Genomic DNA, 16,396 nt, shown 5'->3' with positions numbered 1-16,396 from the left:
ATATCACAGATAAGCTCTAACTATGGTTACATTCTATATGTGTGGTTTTTTTCCTTCCAAGAAACAAAGACTGAAAAAATTACTAGAATCTCAGTGACCTGTAAGGCAATATCAAAAGTACAGCAAGGCTCCCCTGGTGGCTCAGTAGTGAGAGAGCCCACGGGCCAGATCCCTGGTGCAGGAAGATCCCACATGTCGTGAGGCAACCAAGCACACGTGCCATGAGCACCGATCTGTTCTCCAGAGCCTGTGCTCTGCAACCACTGGATCCTGCTCACTCTGGAGCCCGTGCTCCGCGAGAGAAGCCCACGCACCGCAACGAGAGAGCAGCCCTCACAACTGGGGAAAAGCCTGCGCAGCAGCAGGGGTTCAGCACAGCCAAAAACAAAATAAAATTTTTTTTAAAAGCACAGCATACATATTATCGGGGGTCCCAGAAAAGAGTGGGCAGAAAATGTTTAAAACAATTAACAACTGAAAAATCTTCAAATTTGATAAAAACTATAATCCTATAATCCAGAAGTTCAATGAACCCTGTGTAAGAAAAATTCAAAGAAAACCAAACCAAGGTAAGATGTGATCAAATTGTTGATAAAGAAACAAATCTCTAAAGCAGCATGAAAGGGGAGAAAAAATACATTATAACCAGGGGAATTAAGCAATGATTTCTCTTCAGAAACAAGGCAGCCGGAAGACAATGGGGGCGGGGGGAGGGGAAGAGGATCAAAAAGGAGTAAAAAACTAAAACCTTATTAATCTCAAATTCTATAACTTATGAAAACTCCTTCAAAAATAAAGGTAAAATAAAGCATTTTTTTTTTGCAAACAAAAGCTGAGAGAATTCATCAACAGCAGAACTATACCAAAAGGAATATAAAAAGATGATCTTCAGATTAAGTTAAGTGATACCAGATGGAAACCACTATCTATACAAAGGAATGATGAAAACAGGAAATGCTCGGCTCCTAAAGTCCACTTGATATCATTAATCATAACAGATTGTGGGTGGGCGTTTAGCTGCAGCTTTGGTTAGATGAAGTATACCTCTAGTTCAAACGTTCTGAAGGTAAGCTCATATTTCTATTCCAGAGAGCCCAGAAACTACCAGTTTTTGAATCTAGAGGTCTACAAATTCTAGCCTCATTGGCTGCATGCATGTTTGTATGAACAATATTTTATTAGCACACAACATTTACATACATAGTTTATGGTTGCTAATCTGTTACAATGGCAGAGTTGAATAACTGTAATGAAGAGCCATATGGCCCACAAGTCTGAAATACTTACTGCCTTTTTAAGAATATGTGTGCCATCCTTGAATTGAAATTGCACAACCACAAGACTCCAATTCTATAAAATGACAGCATCTGAGGACCATAGAGTCTTCAGACTGCAACCTTCAAGATTCTGAGACTTCAAAACTGTGAGTCCATGAAATTGCCAACCCATGAAACTGCCTAGCTTCAGTCTCAGCAAAATTTCCACAGGGCAGAACTACTGGCTGGAGATGATTAACTCCTGACAGTATGAGGGTTACATGGGCAGAGATCTCAAGGAGGCAAGGGTCCAATCATGGAGAAAAAAACACCAAGAAGGAACAAGGATAGAGGCTTTGAGATGAAAGCATGCCTCGAAAGCTCAAGGAAGAGAAAGAACAAGAGTGGCTAAAGTGAAGTTAGTAAGCGGAAGGAATCATAATAGTAGTAAGGAGAGAGTAGTAGGAGATAAAGTCAGCAAGAAAACAGTGGTCAGATTATACAGGTCACTGGAAGGATTCTGATTTTAAGTGAAACTGTGAACCACTGGAGGGTCTGAAGCAGAGGAATGCCATAATCCAACCAATAAACACCACTTTCGACTGCTGAGTTAGGAATAGCCTGGTGGGCAGCTAAGAAGAGAAGTGTGTTTAAATCAATACATGCAGTTAAAAAACATAAAGACTATAATAGATTAACAAGTACAAGACATACAATTCATAAAAATGGGGAGAACTTTTCACTAAGAATAAAATGTCATTTGAAAAGAACAATTTAAACAGAATCATGCTACTTCTCTACTTCAAAACTTCTTAACCCTCTTTTCCAAGATACCTGCATGGCTATTTCCACAACTCCTTCAGATCTTTTCTCTTATGTCACATTCTCAGATCTTCCAAAGTCCATCCCATCCAATGACATTCCTCCACCCCTTTCCTTCTTTATTTACTTTGCTCTCTACGACTCATTTGTTTTGTTTATTGCTGTCTCCTTCAACTAGAACATATACTCCTTGTAGGCAGGTTTTTGGGTCTATTTTATTCTTTGCTATGTTCTAAAACTTAAAATACCTGGTACATTTTGAGCACTCCGTAAATTTTTTTAATGGACAAATAGCTTACAAGTTACCTGAGAAGACAAGAACAATGTATTTTAAATTTCCAGTGACTTCAAAGCATTCATTCTTACACTATTTCTTAGCAGTTTTAATAAAAATTTCAGGGAAAAACTTGTCCTCATCAGCAAGATATCTAAGAGATAGTCAAATCAACATAAATATCATAGCCATAAAAACTGGTTAATAAATGAAAACATATTCCACCAACTTACTTAAAATTTTAAGAAAAAAAACTACTCCTTTGGCTTGACCTTCAAGGGGCTCCCAGGACAGAAAGCTAATGTGTCTGTTTTTCCTTCCTATCCCCTACTCTACTCTGATGCTATTTCTAAGATCTGAAAGAGAATATTTACTTAAAGGACCTAGGAATGACTTTCTTTTGAAAACAAAAAATAAAGAGAACAAAATTTTGTACACATCATCTTATACGTCAGTAAATGAAAGAAGTGAGATTTTCAGAAAGACACTGTTCTAATTTATTCTTAAGTAGAAATAAAAGTTCATCGGAATAACTATACACCTGTCATAGCTGAAAATAAAAAAGACTTTGAGACATGTACCTGGAGTCAAGTACATTGATTCTAATTAGTCCCCACAATTTACAAAGACGAATGCTCTCCTGGAAAGTTCTTGCCTTGCCTATCCTAGAACAGATATTCTTGAAACCTATGGAGAAGGAGTCCAAGAGCAACAGTGAAGTTACCCTACACTTGTAAGGGCTTCCCTGGTGGCTCAGACTGTAAAGAATCCACCTGCAAAGCGGGAGACCTAGGTTTGATCCCTGGCTCTGAAAGATCCTCTGGAGAAGGAAATGGCAGCCCACTCCAGTATTCTTGCCTGGAAAATCCCATGGACGGAGGAAACTGTCAGGCTACAGTCCATGGGGCTGCAAAGAGTCGGACACTACTGAGTGACTAAGTCGGTAGTAGTGACACTACTGAGTGACTAAGTCAGAAAGCAGTCACATTCCACTTCCCACTTCTTGAAGTAAAGGAAACTAATCACTTATTATTTACTAAAAGTAATAAGTAGCTGAGTGATAAGGATATAAGATAATGTATTTCATGAAGTTAAAAAATGAAAATACTAATAACACTAAATTGATTTTAAAATTTGATGTTACTTGTTTTTATTAAACTAGTGATATATTTTGCTGCATGAAAAATATTAAAAATGTAGGTAATTTAAAAAAGGAAAAGGAAACATAGTTCTTTGCCTTCATTTAACTATAATCATAAAGGTACTTGATTGTCACCTGGATTGTTTGGGAAGATTACATCTAATAATTTCATTCTATCATCTATACCATTGTATGATTTTTCACACTACACAAAATCCTAGTTCAGAAGGGGTTTTTTTATGCTATGCTTCATGGCTTGCAGGATGCAGAATCTCAATTACCCAACTAGGGACTGAACTCAGGCAGTAACAATGAAAGTGCTGAATCCTAACCATCAGGGAACTCCCCCTAGTTCACAGTTTTAAATAATCAATGGGATAAATTCATTTTTAAGATTTTACAGAAAAATCATCAAAAGTGAGTGAAAGTCACTCAGTTGTGTTCGGCTCTGTGACCCCATGGACCATACGGTCTATGGAATTCTTCAGGCCAGAATACTGGAGTAGGTAGCCTTTCCCTTCTCCAGGGGATCTTCCTGACCCAGGAACTGAACAGAGGTCTCCTGCATTGCAGGAGAATTTTTTTTTTTTTTTACCAACTGAGCTATCAGGGAAGCCCAAAATCATCAAAAGAGATGACACCAAAAAAGATACAATTTTCATACAAGGTACATGTCTCAGGTACATACAATATAACTATCATATATTTTTTCCTATTTAACCAAATAACAAATATATTACATCCATACTACATTCATTACTATATTGTAACCTCTTGATGAATCAACTTTTGCAAAGGTTCAATTACTTTGTAACTGGAATTGATTTTTAAAATTATATGAAACTTCTATGAGTTGTCAGCTGAACTGCTGAGAAGAAAAATAACTAACTTTATTTTCACTTAAAGAAGTCAGAGGTAATAATTGTAGTACTCACTCTATTTGCAATTCAAAAATCAATACCAAAACTTCTACTTTATTTGCTAAACAGGAATGAATTTATCACCCATCTATGGGTATAATTTTTTCTGGTTCACAACAGTAGCATAACATATTCCCAACAGTCTTGGCCTGCCCTTTGGGCCAACCTAATCAAGTCCCACCTTACCGGAAGGCTCCAGCTGCAGAAACTGCTTTTTAATGCCAGAATTGGATTCTCATTTAAAAACCAAAACAAGGCCCAGCAAAATACCAAGTATTTTCAAAGAATAACACAGTTCTGCAACCTTTCTGAGAAAGCAACCTGTTCTCAAAAGCAATGACCTTCTGCAATCTACTTAAGCCTTACATCATTACAATCAGATAAGAGGATAATGAAGAGGATATTGAAGAAGGGACATGAAGATTTACTAGGCAGTTGATGGCCTAAGAATCACTCAAGTACTTTTTTCTTACACAAAGGAGATCTTAACACTGCAAACTAAAATGTGGCAAGGTAATATAATATGTATATTTTAGTTGAGATAAATGCTAAAATAGAGACTATATAAATTTGACTCAGATAAGAAAAGAAAAACAATGAAAAAGAGTTCAATGGCCCTAAAATTAGCCCCAATATTTATAAATTACCTCAGGATCTAGATTCTACTATTTGAAACACACATTTACAGAAAGAATTAGCACACATATTTTATTCTAAATAATATACCTGAACTCTATGAAAATATGATCATCATTAAGGAAAAAAATTCTCAATTTAAAACACAGTCCTTAAAATTCACAGTTCTTCTAATCACCCAATTCACTGCTGGTAAATGGGCAATCATTCAATGATCTTGCTGGATGCAGTGAAATTAATTATTAAAGAGAAATTCAAAATAATAATCATTTGAAGGTATCCCAAGGGTGGAAAAAAAGGAAACTGGAAAAGTGAGCCTGCAAGGCTGTCCAAAGTAAGTCTGAGGAAGATGGCTTACCACAACCACAACTATCACATGACCACCTCCCTTTACCTGCAATCACAAACTACTCATAAAAGATTAAAGAAACAAAATGACCGCGTGTCAATAAACTGTCTTCAAATCCTAAAGTGATAACAATAATATGCACTCTGGATTCTAATATCCCAATTTCAGCACCTCTTAGCTATTTGATCTTGAAAAAAGTTTCTTTAATTCTTCATAGCTGTGGTTTCCTCATTTTTGGAATGGAGATAAAATGAACTTCGGAGGTGGCACAGGCTTAAATGAGACAAAGTACAAGGAACACAGTGCTTCCTTAGTAAGTGCTCAACCTGCATGTGGTAAATTGAAACCTTCCAAAGCATTTTTTTGGGGAGGAAAAGAAAAAACAGGAGCAATAGTCAAGATCATTTAATATTTGGCAAACATTCATAAAAACATTTTATGTGTCTGACATTGTGTTAAAAATTAGACATGATTCTGAACAAAATAATTGTATTTAGATTCTAGTAGAAGAGAAAATAGGTCATTTTAATCTAGTGTGGAAAGAACAATGAAGGAATAGAGACAAGAGTTTTCAGAGAGCACATGAGCAGATAGGCCCTGGAAGTCTTGATATTAAAAGAAGTACACACAGAACATCTAAAGATTGACCAGGGAAAGGAAAAAAGAGTGTAGCAGAAGGATATTACAAACAAAGGCAAAAACACATGTAAAACTCTCTATGGAAAACAGGTAGCATTAGGTTGGTGCAAAAGTAATTGCAGTTTTGCAATGTTGCACTTTGCCATTTGAGTATATGTGCTGCCGAAGCAAGCACTGTACTTTGCCAGTTGATCCTGGAATGTATTCTTAAATAAATATGGCTATGTTATACATCATTTTAATGTGCATTTCTCACTTTACTTTTTTTTGCTAATGACCTATTACTTGATGTGTATTTTATATTTATTTTATACTAGGGAAATGATGTCAGACAAAAAGCAAATTTGAGTTATTTTCTTATTTGCATTTAAAATAGGTCATACAGCAACAGAGATAACTTGCAACATCAACAATGCATTTGGTCCAGGACCTGCTAACAAACGTACAGTGCAGTGGTGGTTCAAGAAGTTTTGCAAAGGAGACAAGAGCCTTGAAGATGAGGAGTGTAGTGGCCAGCTATCAGAAGTTGATAACAACCATTTGAGAACAATCATCAAACTTGATCCTCTTACAACTACTTGAGAAGTTGCTGAAGAACTCAACATTGACCACTCCATAGTCATTTGGCATTTGAAGCAAATTGGAAAGATGAAGAAGCTCGATAAACGTGTGCTACATAAACTGACAGCAAATTTAAAAACTCATCATTTTGAAGTGTTGTCTTCCTCTATTTTACCCAACAAAATAAACCATTTCTTGATCGGATTGTGATGTGCAACAAAAAGTGGATTTCATAAGACAACCAGCGACGACCACCTCACTGGCTGGACTGAGAAGCTCCAAGGCACTTCCCAAAGCCAAACTTGAATGAAACAAAGGTCATGGTCACTGTTTGGTGGTCTGCTGCCTGTCTGACCCACTACAGCTTTCTGAATTCTGGCGAAACATTACATCTGAGAAGTATGCTCTGCAAACTGATGAGAAAACTGCAATGACTACAGCTGGTACTGGTCAACAGAACGGGCCCAATTCTCCACGACAAGGACTGACAGCACATCATACAATCAATGTTTCAAAAGTTGAATGAAGTGGGCTATGAAGTTTGCCTCATCGCCATATTCACGTGACCTCTTGCCAACTATCACTTCTTCAAGGATCTCAACAGCTTTTGCAGGTAAAATGCTTCCACAACCAGGAGGAGGCGGAAAACACTTTCTAAGAGTTCCTAGAATCCCAAAGCACAGATGTTTACACCACAGGAATAAACAAACTTAGTTCTTGTTGGCAAAAATGTATTGACTGTAATGGTTCCTATTTTGATTAATAAAAGATGTGTTTGAACCTAGTTATAATTATTTAAAATTCATGGTCTGAAACTGCAGTTACATTTGCACCAACCTAATAATAGGACAGATAAGCAAAAACAAAGAATAACGTTGTATTCTGCTACAATTCAAAAAAAGAAAAAGGAGAACCTATAAGCAGGATTTATGCTATGGACCCATAATAAAAGACAAAAAACAAGAAAGAACTTCACTTTCCAGTGAGTGACACCTCCCCACGCCCTGTCAAAAAAAAAAAAAAAGGAATGTTAAAGATGGCAATTCAACCTAGAATTAGTAGACAGTTTAGTTCAAATGTAGACATTCCAAAGGTTAGCATCTAAAGGATGAACCTTTAAACTCAAGCAGAGCTTCCAAACTGTGTTTAGATAGGACTATGCATGTACAATGGGTTTTCCTGGTGGCTCAGAGGTTAAAGCGTCTGCCCGGAATGCGGGAGACCTGGGTTCGATCCCTGGGTCGGGAAGATCCCCTGGAGAAGGAAATGGCAACCCACTCCAGTATTCCTGCCTGGAGAATCCCATGGACGGAGGAGTCTGGTTGGCTACAGTCCACGGGGTTGCAAAGAGTCAGACACGACTGAGCGACTTCACTTTGACATGTATGTACAATAGTAGGGGATTCAATATACTAAATTTGTAAAAAGCTGATTAAAACAAATTACATTTTGAGTTTATAGTCTGTGTCTCCAAAATTCAACACTACGTGATGCTAAATAATCATGAACAAAATGGGTGAGGAAAGCATATTACAAGAAAAAAACCAAATGATTAGTTAAGTCTTAGAAAGTAGAATCTTCTTTCAGATATCAATAATAATGATGACAACAACAACAAAATCTGTACAAACTCTTTCAAATATTTAAACTATATAGAAAATGTTTATGTTATCTATACATGTTCTCCAATTTGGAATATCATCAAAATGTGTAAAAATTAACTTGTCAATAAAACACTGTATATATATATATATATATATATATATATATATATATTAACATTTGACAAAAAAGATCTTTTTAGGAAATCTAATCGTAGGTATTTAAGTAGCAAATTACAAAATAAAAACATATCATAAAAATCTGTATAAAAACTTGATAAAAACCTGTTTAACAACTTGACCTTTTGGCTGAAGTTCTAATTCATTAAATTCCCTGGCAGTCCAATAGTTAGGGTTCAGTGCTTTCACTGAGTCCCTGGTTGGGGAACTAAAATCCTGCACTGTGGGTGGCATGGCCAAAAATCCAAAAAGTTCTCATTCAATTTCTTAAATTTAAATAAAAGGTAAAGTAACAATAGTTTGGAATCTTAAGTTCTAAAAATTACTGGCCATGAAAAAACCTAAAGTCTTGAATAAATCAAATCAGTTAATTATTCTAAACTCTGTACTGAATATGCAGTATTCAGTGTATAATAATATAAAAAGTGCCTCAGTTTCATCTGTGATATATATAAAAGAGAAAAAATTTGATTAAAAATGGCAGTATGTTCAACTTACTGGACTTCAAGTTTTACTTTAGAATAGTATGTGAAAAAGTAACTAAATGCAATTGTACTCTAACATAAATGTTATTTACAAGTGAAAACTTATAACTCCTTTTTGTTTCCTAGATACCCTGGCTTATTACACAAATTTTAATGGAATCACTGATGCTTTAAAATAAATGTCTACTTATAAATGATAAGTTAATAACATTCTCTATTTTTATCCCAATTTTCCACATTCCTAATATACTATTTGAAAAATTTAATGTACCAAATATTTTTGAGTGGAAAACCCTGCCAAGTGGTCCACAGTGAACTGCTTTGCCAGAAACTTAGAATTTAAACTAATACAATAAATCACAGTCATCAGAATATAAACCTGCCCATGTCAGAATTTCTATAAGAAATTTAGCAGTAATTCTGATTTTATGATAATGCTTTCATAGGAAAGTTCACTAAGAAAGCAGCTATTTGCTGAAGCCAGGAGCAACTGAGCTGTCTGTTACACCTTTATTTTCATAAATTGTAAAGGAAAGCAAATTGGTAAGGAAAACATTTTCTTCCTATTGACACGGATGAGTTAATTCTTGTAGTGATCCACAGTCCTGTTAGAAAATTGCTTGTCCCCAAAACAATGACTCTCTGAGAAAGTGGGATGACGCTCACTGACATTTCCTAGCCAAGCGTTCACTAACACAAGAGGATGAAGGGAATCCCTTGGTGGTCCACTTGTTAGGACTTTGTGCTTCCAATGCAGGGGGCACAGGTTCAATCTCTGGTCAGGGAACTAAGATCTCACATGCCTTGCGGCACCTCCAAAAAAAAAAAAAAAGAGGATGCATATTCATTGTAAGGCACCCATTCTATACCAGGCACAATGCTGAGTCCTTTAAAAAAAGTAGTATCTCACGTAGCACCATATGCTACCAGAAATGCTGCTTCAGCATAAGGATTATTTTGAGTTGAAGGCAAATGAGAAGCAGCAGATATAAGAATAGCCCTATAGTTCCCCCTACTGGCCTAATTTTAAAAAGATGGCTTCCCGACCCCTCTACCTGCACCCAGGGAAAGGAGCAGTGACCTCCACAAGAGACTGAGCCAGACCTGCCTTTGAGTGTTTGAGGGTCTCCTGTGGAGGCACGGATCAGCAGTGTTCTGCTTCGAGGACAGGGCCTCTGGCTGCAGTAGACCTGGGAGGCGCGGTGTATGGCATAAGTCCTCTTGGAGGAGGTCACCATTAGCTTCACTATAGAGCCGCTGAGCAGACGACAAACTGGAGAACAATTATAACAAAGACGTTCTCGCACTCTTGGAAAAGTTCTGGTGCCCACAACAGATTTCCCAACCTGGGGATCCAGCAAAAGGACTGAGAACCCCCAGGGAATCTGACTTTGAAGGACAGTGGGATTTGATTACAGAACTTCCACAGGACGGGGGAAACACCCTAGGAGGGCACAAACAAAACAGTGTGCACACCAGGACCCAGGAGAAAGGAGCGGTGAGCCCACAAGAGACGGAGTCAGACTCACAAGGGAGAGCCCAGGAATCTCCGGCTGAGATGCGTGTCGACAGGAGCCGGCCTCGAGGTCAGAGGCACTGACTACAATAGCCCTGAGAGCTGCAGCACGCTGGCCTAAGTCCTTCTGCAGGAGGCCGTCATTATCCCTACCATAGTTTGGCCTCACTGAGAGATGAACTACCCAGGTCAGTAGGTGACCAAGATGCTACTGAAGAAGAGTGGAGAAATAACTCCAGACAGCATGAAGAGGCTGAGCCAAAATGGAAACAACATCCAGTTGGATGTCTGGTGGTGAAAGTAAAATCTGATGCTATAAAGAACAATAAATACTGCATAGGAATCTGGAATGTTAGGTTCATGAATCAAGGTAAACTGTAAGTGGTCAAATAGGAGATGGTAAGAGTGAATACTGACATTTTAGGAATCAGTGAACTAAAATGGATAAGAATAGGTGAATTTACTTCAGATGACCATTATACCTACTACTGTGGGCAAGAATCCCTTAGAAGAAATGGAGTAGCCATCACAGTCAACAGGAGTCTGAAATGCACTACTTGGGTGCAATCTCAAAAATGATGGAATGATCTCTGCTCATTTCCAAGCCAAACCACTCTGTATCACAGTAATTCAAGTTTATGCCCCAACCACTAATGTGGAAGAAGCTGAAGTTGAACGGTTCTATGACAACCTATAAGACCTTCTAGAACTACCACCAAAAAAAGATGTCCTTTTCATCACAGGGGACTGGAATGCAAAAGTAGGAAGTCAAGAGATACCTGGAGTACAAGTTTGGCCTTGGAGTACAAAATGAAGCAGGGCAAGAGTTTTGCCAAGAGAACACACTGGTCGTAGCAAACACCCTTTTCCAATAACACAAAGAGACAACTCCATACATGGATATCGCCAGATGGTCAATACCAAAATCAGACTTTTATATTCTTTGCAGCCAAAGATGGAGAGGCTCTATATAGTTAGCAAAAACTAGACTGGGAGCTGACTGTGGCTCAGATCATGAATTCCTTATTGCAAAATTCAACTTAAATTGAAGAAAGTAGGGAAAACTACTACTAGGCCATAACAGTATGACCTAAATCAAATGCCTTACGATTATACAGAAGTGACAAATAGATTCAAGGGATCAGATCTGATAGAATGCCTGAGGAACTATGACCAAAGGTTCATAACACTGTACAGGGGGCAGTGATCAAAACCATCCCCAAGAAACAGAAATGCAAAAAAGGCAAAATGGTTGTCTGAGGAGGCCTCACAAATAGCTGAGAAAAAAAGAGAAGCTAAAGGCAAAGGAGAAAAAGAAAGACATACCCATCTAAATGCAGAGTTCCAGAGAATAGCAAGGAGAGAGAAAAAAGCCTTCCTCAGGGACCAATGCAAAGAAATAGAGGAAAATAATAGAATGGGAAAGACTAGAGATCTCTTCAAGAAAACTAGAGATATCAAGGGAATATTTAATGCAAAGATGGGTACAATAAAGGACAGAAACAGTATGGCCTGCAGAAGATAATAAGAAGAGGTAGCAAGAGTACACAGAAGAACTATACAAAAAAGATCTTAATGACTCAGATAACCATGATAGTGTGATAACTCACCTATACATTCTGGAGGGCCAAGTCAAGTGGGCCTTAGGAAGTATTACTACGAACAAAGCTAGTGGAATGATGGTATTCCAGCTGAACTATTTCAAATCCTGAGAGATGATGCTGTTAAAGTGGTGTACTCAATATAACAGCAAATTTGGAAAATCCAGCAGTGACCACAGTACTGGAAAAGGTCAGTTTTCATTCCAATCCTAAAGAAAGACAGTGTCAAAGAATGTTTAAGCTACCGCACAACTGTACTCATTTCACACACTAGCAAAGTAATGCTCAAAATTCTCCATGCTAGGCTTCAACAGTACACGAACCAAGTATTTCCAGATGTTCAAGCGGGATTTAGAATAAGCAGAGGAATCAGAGATCAAAATGCCAAAATCCATTGGATCATAAAAAAAAAGCAAGAGAATTCCAGAAAAACAACTACTTCTGCTTCACTGACTTATGCAAAAGCCTTTGACTGTGTGCATCACAACAAACTGTGGCAAATTCTTAAAGAGATGGGAATACCAGACCATCTCACTTGTCTCCTGAGAAGCATGTATGCAGGTCAAAAAGCAACTGTTAGAACCAGATATGGAACAATGGATTGGCTCCAAACTGGGAAAGGAGTACTGTATATTGTCACCCTGCTTATTTAACTTATATGCAGAGTACATACATCATGCGAAATCCTGAGCTGGATGAAGCAGAAGTTGAATTCAAGATTGCCAGGAAAGTATCAATAACCTCAGATATGCAGATGACACCACCTTTATGGAAAAAAGTGAAGAGGAACTAAAGATCCTCTTGATGAAGGTGAAAAGGAGAGTAAAAAAAGCTGGCTTAAAACTCAACACTGAAAAAACTAAGACCATGGAGTCCAGTCCCATTACTTCATGGCAAACAGATGGGGAAACAATGGAAACAGTGACAAGACTTTACTTTCTTAGCTTCCAAAATCACAGCAGCCATGAAATTAAAAGACGCCTGCCCCCTGGAAGAAAGGCTATGACAAACCTAGAAAGTGTATTAAAAGCAGAGATACTACTTTGCCAACAAAGTCCATACAGTCCAATCTATGGTTTTTCCGTAGTCATGTATGGATGTGAGAGTTGGACCATAAAGAAGGTTGAGCATTGAATAACCAATCCTTTTGAACTGTGGTGCTGGAGAAGACTCTTGAGAGTTCCTGGACTGCAAGGAGATCAAACCAGTCCATCCTAAAGGAAATCAACCCTGAATATTCATTGGAAGGACTGATGCTGAAGCTCCAATAGTCTGGCCACCTGATGCGAAGAACCGACTCATCAGAAAAGACCCTGATGTTGGGAAAGATTGAAGGCAGGAGGAGAAGGGGACGACAGAGGACGAGATGTCTGGGTGACATTACCGACTCAATGGACCTGAGTTTGAGCAAGCTCCAGGAGACGGTCAAGGACAGGTAAGCCTGGAGTGTACAGTCCACAAGGTTGCAAAGACTGAGCAACTGAACAATAATAACTCTTCTACCAGGAAGAATAAATGTTAATCACCAGAGAAAACTCTAGATTCTTATCAACCTGGAGATGGCACCAGAAGAAAGAATCTACATAACAAATCTTATTAACCAGCCAAATCAACCAAAGGCTTCTCTAGTAGCGCAGACAGTAAAGAATCTGCAGGATTCCCAGGAATGCAGGAAACCCAGGTTCGATCCCTGAGTTGGGAAGATCTTCTGGAAAAGTGTATGGCAAACCACTCCAGTATTCTTGCCTAGAGAATTCCATGGACAGCCCATGGGGTTGCAAAGAGCTGAACACATCTGAGTGACTAACACACATACATCAAGCAATAGTTCTTCCATGTATTTGTTTTCCCACAATGTGCCACCCCTAGCAGCTCAAAGTTCTTTTCCTTTGTTTTGTCACTTCTCCACAAAATTGTTGTTCTTTGCTAAGATGCTATGTAAGCTCAAGCTCTAACCACCCCTTTTGAGTTATTCATCACTAAATGTTCCAGTGTGTAAGTAATTAAGTAAGTAATAAGTAAGCTTATATTTTTCTCTTGTTTTCTGTCTTTTGTTAGTCTAATTTAAAGGTCCCCACCCAAGGAACCCAGGATGAGTAGAGGAAAATACTCTTCCTTCCCTGCCCTCCTTACCACAAATCTATGACGTAAGTTGTATCATTATCCCTGTTTTCCATAGACAAAGTAAGAAGAGGTCTGCAGACTAAATAAGTGGCTCACTGAACTCTGCAAAGAGAGAGGAAAACAATAGAATGAGAAAGACCAGAGATTTCTCCAAGAAAATCAGAGATACCAAGGGAGTATTTCATGCAAAGACAGGCACAATAAAGGACGGAAACTGTATGGACCTAACAGAAGCAGTAGATGTTAAGATGAGGTGGCAAGAATACACAGAACAATAACTATACAAATAAGATCTTAATGACCCAAATAATCATGATGGTATATGATCACTCACCTAGAGCCAGACATCATAGAGTGTGAAGTCAAGTGGCCCTTAGGAAGTATCACTATGAACAAAGCTAGTGGAAGTGATGGAATTCCAGCTGAGCTGTTTCAACTCTTAAAAGATGATGACGTTAAAGTGCTACAGTCAATATGCCAGCAAATTTGGAAAACTTGGCAGTGGGCACAGGACTGTAAAAGGTCACTTTTCATGCCAATCTCAAAGAAGGGCAATGCCAAAGAATGTTCAAACTACCCCACAATGGCACTTAAATCACATGCTAGCAAGTAATGCTCAAAATCCTTCAAGCTAGGCTTCAACAGTACATCAACCGAGAACTTTCAGATGTACAAGCTGAATTTAGAAAAGGTAGAGGAACCAGAGATCAAACTGCCAACATCCACTGGATCATAGAGAAAGCAAGGAAATTCCAGAAAAACATCTACTTCTGCTTCATTGACTACGCTAAACTTTTGACTGTGTGGACCACAACAAATTGTGAAAAATTTCTGAAAGGGATGGAAATATCATACCACCTGCCTCCTGTGAAACCTGTATGCAGGTCAAGAAACAACAGTTAGGACTGAACATGGAACAGCAGACTGGTTCCAAATTGAGAAAGGAGTATGTATATTATTACCCTGTTTATTTAACTTATATGCAGAGTGCAGCACATGCATAATGCCTGGCTGGATGAATCACAAGCTGGAATCAAGACTGCCAGGAGAAATATCAATAACCTCACAAATACAGATGACACCACCCTTATGGCAGAAAGTGAAGAAGAACTAAAGAGCCTCTTGATGAAAGTGAAAGGGGAGAGAGAAAAAGCTGGCTTAAAACTCAACATTCAAAAACTAAAATCATGGCATCTGGTCCCAGCACTTCATAGCAAATAGATGGGGAAACAAAGGAAACAGTGATGACTTTTTTTAGCTTCCAAAATCATTGCAGATGGTGACTGCAGCCCTGAAATTAAGACACTTGCTCTCTGGAGGGCTTCCCTGGTGGCTCAGCTGGTAAAGAATCTGCCTGCAATGCAGGAGACCGGGGTTGGATCCCTGGGTTGGGAAGATCCCCTGGAGAAGGGAATGGCTACTCACTCCAGTATTCTGGCTTCCCTGAAAGCTTAGTTCGTAAAGAATCCACCTGCAGTGCAGAAAACCCTGGTTCAATTCCTGTGTTGGGAAGATCCACTGGTGGAAGGGATAGGCTACCCTCTCCATGATTCTTGGGTTTCCCTTGTGGCTCAGCTGGGAAAGAATTTACCTGCAATGTGGAAGACCTGGGTTCAATCCCTGGGTTGGTAAGATCCCCTGGAGAGGAGAAAGGCTACCCACTAAAGTATTCTGGCCTAGAGAATTCCATGGACTGTGCAAGGGGTCACAAAGAGTCAGACACAACTGAGCAACTTTCACTTTCACTGCGCCTTGGAAGAAAAGCAATGACAAATCTAGACGGCGTATTAAAAAGCAGAGACGCTACTTTGCCAACAAAGGTCTGTATAGTCAAAGCTACGGTTTTTCCAGTAATCATGTATGAATGTGAGAGTTGAACCATAAAGAAGGCTGAGCACACCAAAGAACTGATGCTTTTGAATTGTGGTGCTGGAGAAGACTCTTGAGAGTCCCTTGAACAGCAAGGAGGTCAAACCAGTCCATCCTAAAGGAAATCAACCCTGAATATTCATTGGAAGAACTGATACTGAAGCTGAAGCTCCAATACTTTGGTCACCTGAGGCAAAGAACCGATTCACTAGAAAAGACTCTGATGCTGGGAGAGATTGAAGGCAGGAGAAGGGGACGATAGAGGACAAGATGGTTGGATGGCATCACTGACTCAATAGATATGAGTTTGAGCAAGCTCTGAGAGGCTGAAGTCCATGGGGTTGCAAAGAGTTGAACACAACTGAGTGACTGAACAATAACAAATTATTTCTCAAAATGCAGTTCATGGTCCATCCATATCA

At 38.7% G+C, this 16,396-nt stretch overlaps 1 protein-coding gene across 1 annotated transcript in view; it reads right to left on the bottom strand.

The window, feature by feature from the left end:
• Positions 1 to 16,396, bottom strand: part of USP32 (ubiquitin specific peptidase 32) — a 192,070-nt gene that overhangs the window by 60,782 nt on the left and 114,892 nt on the right. The gene's annotated exons all lie outside the window — the stretch shown is intronic.

The sequence above is a fragment of the Odocoileus virginianus genome, chromosome 17, assembly GCF_023699985.2.
Source record: "Odocoileus virginianus isolate 20LAN1187 ecotype Illinois chromosome 17, Ovbor_1.2, whole genome shotgun sequence".
Lineage (NCBI taxonomy): Eukaryota > Metazoa > Chordata > Mammalia > Artiodactyla > Cervidae > Odocoileus > Odocoileus virginianus.
Note: the sequence above shows the minus strand (reverse complement) of the source record. Positions and strands in the feature narration are given on the sequence as shown.